General features: G+C 26.5%; 1 long non-coding RNA gene across 1 annotated transcript; it reads right to left on the bottom strand.

Annotated features, from left to right (window-relative positions):
• Window positions 1-1,792: 1,792 nt before the first annotated feature.
• LOC138880801 (uncharacterized) lies at window positions 1,793-2,535 on the bottom strand. The gene is made up of 2 exons (XR_011403364.1): window positions 2,347-2,535; window positions 1,793-2,042 (listed from the first exon to the last, which is right to left on the bottom strand). It is a non-coding gene; the product is annotated as an uncharacterized lncRNA (long non-coding RNA).
• Window positions 2,536-4,408: the final 1,873 nt, after the last annotated feature.

The raw sequence follows: 4,408 nt of genomic DNA, 5'->3' as shown, positions 1-4,408 counted from the left end.
AGACATTCTGGAGTTAGACACTTGTAGTTATTCAATAGCTTGTGATTTTATGAGATTCCGGGTTTTGGGAAATGTTCAGTTTGAGAGTTGTATTGTATATGCCGAGCGCCATCTTAAACGCTTCATTTTGTTATTCCTGCAGTTTTGGCTAGTTTTGTTCTGTTTTGCTTCTTTTTTCGTGATTTGTTAGGCTTACCTAGTCGTAGGGACTAGGTGTCGTCACTACAAATTCACGGAGGGCGAACTAGGATCGTGACATATAAACTCATTATTATTTGCATTATTAATGAAAAACTCAATTGGGTTCATAAATAATTAGCTTGCCAGAGTCTCTATTTTCTGTTTTATCATTCACTAATTTAGCGACACTCTTAAGGAAATATTCCTTGGCATCTTTGACTTTCTTCCATTAACCCTTGTAGTGTGGGAGTTGTAAGCACTATTGTATGTGTAACTATTGTATTTAGAAAATGTGAAGACTTGGCAACATGTTATTTCTAGTTGAAGAATTTCTTTTAATTTTTTTAGTTGTGCGAGAAAACGTGAAATAATATTAGTATACTCGATTTATCACTTAAATCGAGTAAAGAAGCATCTCCATCTTCAATTATCGGAACTATGTTGTCCTTTTATATTGTATAATATTATTATTATAGACAACCATAGAAGTTAAAAAAATAAGCAGCAAAAGAATTATCTAATGTTTAAATTTTTTTTAGTCGTCAATACTTGATTATAGTACGGAAACAAAGTGTGAACTCATCAATAGTACTATTAATTAAGAAAAAAAATAATACTTACAGTACAAATGACAGTACGGGTACTGCAAGCTTTTTTAAATAGTTACGCATACTCCATCTATGTGGAGTATTATTTACTGGAAAAAAAAAAGCAAATTAAAATAGAAAGGAACCAACATCCAAATTAATATATTGTCACTCACTAGTACATCGATCTTGCACGCCTTAAACAGTTGTACGAATTCACCATAGCATGAAATTAAAGGTAAAAGGACTTCACATATGGATTAACATACATACTTAATAATTGGCTGAATATACACAAAGACACCTCAATGGGCCTTGTTCCGACTGAACACTTGGAATAAGCTCAAAGTGCACTAACTAGACATATTTTACGGACATGGTTAATAGCATGAGTTGCACCCACTACAACATTTTGCATATGTAGCTACAAAATACATTATAGCTAAATATAAAAATTTTCATAGCTAAATATTTTAGTCACAATTTTTTTTCTGTAGCATCCGTAGCAAAATGTAGCATAACTAAAAATTAGTTATAGACTTTATATGATCCATGGCTAAGGACTAATACTTATTGCTACGAATATTTTCTGCGTTGTAGCTATATTGATAATACTTTTTTGCCACAAAATATATACTCATAGCAAATAATCTTAGTCTTTTGCCACGGCAAATAAACTATATAGCAATCTTTACGTTGAGCCACAAAGTGTTTACTGTAGCAAAAAACTTAATTTGTTTGCCAAATCTTTTTTAAAGTTTGTGGCTATTTCTATACCTTAGTTTCGTGGCAATAGTAGTTTTTTCAGCTACAAATTCAAAAACTCATAGCTATGAATTAAATTATTTGCCACAAATATTTAGGTAGCTAAAAATCCATTTTCTTGCCATGAAATATATAAAATTACAGCTAAAGATTTCTTCATTTGCTACGAAAAGTGAGAATGTATAACTATATTACGTGATATATATATATATATATATATATATATTGCCACAAATTGAAGAATTTGCTACAAGAATAACTAGTCACAATAATTTTCATAATAGCTAAAATTCCAAATATTTTAGATTCCAAAACAAATTCCAATTTACACATAAGGATTTTAATAAAGTAGATAAGAATAAAAAGAATTTACATTCCACAATAGGTTTCAAGTTACATAGTACATAATTTCTTCTACAACACCATCTTGCTTGAGACACTGTCTTCGAGTCTTCAACTGCACCATCTTGGTGTTAACTTGTCATTGCTGCTCTAACTCCACCAATCTACCTGTCAATATAAAAGTATGTTAACACCACGAAACAAAAATAACTGATCATATATGTTTAATTTAACAGGCACAACTGAGTTGAAATTAACATAAAGATGTAAGTTCGATTAGTAAAAATGTTGAACTATGCCTCCTCCCAACGTTATAACTTTAAAAACTTTAAATTCTCAATCACTACTTATAAAAAATAAGATACAATATTTATCAAATTGCTGAAATAATCCGCAAAATTGTACCCAGAAACCCAAGTGAAGTAGGTATAAAAAAATTTGCAAACCCCAAAATATAGAAATATGAGTTTACCTCTTTTGTCCAAGAATAGAGAAGCGATGGGGTTATTTTTTGTTGTTCTCGATCTTCTTAGTTAGCCGTGATTAAAGAACGGAATGGAAAAGTGGGGAAGGGGTGGGGGTGGGGGTGGCGGCGGCGGCGGCGGGAGTGAGGAAGTCAGAGTATAGTTTAGGTTTTTAGGGATTTTGCTTTGGGCTAAATATATACTAGTAGTATAGATTTTTGCTTTCATTTATTTCTTAGTAATTAATACACGTAACACATGCAAAAAAATTGTAAGTGCTAACAAATAAAAAAAAATACGCCAGAAAACACAAAGAATAAATATTATAAATATTTAATTTATAATGACTAACATAGAAACAATAAATTATTTAAATAAAATGAAGATATTCTAAATTACCTTTTTTCTAAAGCTTCTTTTGTACTATATGATATTGTCAGTTTGTTATATGCTCCTTTTTCAATTATATCAATATTTAAAAAAATTGGTTCTTAATTAGATTTATGATAATTATTAAGTTATCAAAACACCATTAGACCATTAATTATGCTTATTCAAATTGAATACAAATAGTGATCAATGTACTAGATACAAGCACAAAGTAATATTTATTTAAATTATATTAAAAAATCACATGTAATACTTTTGTTTAATATGAATTATGATATACTAATTAATTTTTTTATAAACTCCTTTATCATACATATTAAATTCTCAGTATTTTGAAATAAAACCTAATAATATTGAAATTATTTAAGTTTATAAAATATCGAATAATAGTCATAACAGAGACACAACCCCATCTTGTATAATTATATTAAATTCTTAATTTTTTGATTTGATGTATAATATAAATAATTTGTTGTACAATTTAATTGGTATAAAATTATATTTGTTTACTTTCGATGTTATTAGCCATGCACACAATAATGGTATATAGTTTCATAGTTTTTAATTATAATTGAAAGTTATAGGTAAGACTTGTTTAATAAGAATGGTAATATATTAGTTTTTTTTATCACTTAGATTTCAACCATATTAAACGTACTCTTAATTCTTAGTGTAATTAGATAAAACATACTTATTAAAAAAATTATAAATAAAAACTTTTATGAATTTACTTTTATGAAATTTAACAAGAAGGTAAATATTTTTGTTGAAAATTTTTGTTGACCCATTTGATTAAGGAATAAAATAAATATATTTTGAAATATATATCTTTCGAAACTCATAATATGAATATCTCATTTTTATTTTAGTTTGTTTAATATTTATCTGCTTCAAAGTTTTTTTAAAAAATTTACTTGCTCGGATGAAATTTCATTTGTAATATTTTTATTTTATAAGGGGTTTAAATATTTCTAGAAAAATAGGAATAACATCAACCCATTTGATTAAGGAATAAAATAAATATATTTTGAAATATATATCTTTCAAGAGATACATATAAAAGAATATTTATTATTCGTATTAATCAATGTCGTTAAATAAAGATTTTCAAGAAAAATATTTATTCGCTTCATAAAATATCATAAATAAGTAAATTAAAAGCTATTTATAATTTAATATTATCATTAGTCATTATATTTTTAGAAAATTTGTTACAGATATACCTCATAGAGGGTGTAAGTGTAGAATTTCAATAATATAGGGATGTCAGTTTAAATTTAAAATACAATGGATGTATCTGAAATTGATTAATACTATAGGAGTATTTTCTTTAATTAACCAGAAAAATTAATACAATAATAATGTGAGCGGTAGAAATTTCTATCTCTAAATCTTTTGTTATACTAGTCTTATGATACACGCGTTGTGCGTGTACACTATCTTAATGAAAAATATATTATTAAAATATTATATAATATTATATTTAATTTATAAAATAAAAGTATATGTCCTTAAAAATAATAAATGTTGATTTGTGTGCGTAATTCAATGAAAGAAAAATTACCGTATAAAATTTTTCAATCATCAGTTAATATATTCAATTATAAACTTATTTTAGTTTTATAATGTCTTCAAAAATTATCATTCTTCCTTCCCAATTTCAATATTCATACATAAACC

Source organism: Nicotiana sylvestris, chromosome 1 (genome assembly GCF_000393655.2).
Source record: "Nicotiana sylvestris chromosome 1, ASM39365v2, whole genome shotgun sequence".
NCBI lineage: Eukaryota > Viridiplantae > Streptophyta > Magnoliopsida > Solanales > Solanaceae > Nicotiana > Nicotiana sylvestris.
This window is presented reverse-complemented; position numbering and strand designations above follow the sequence as displayed.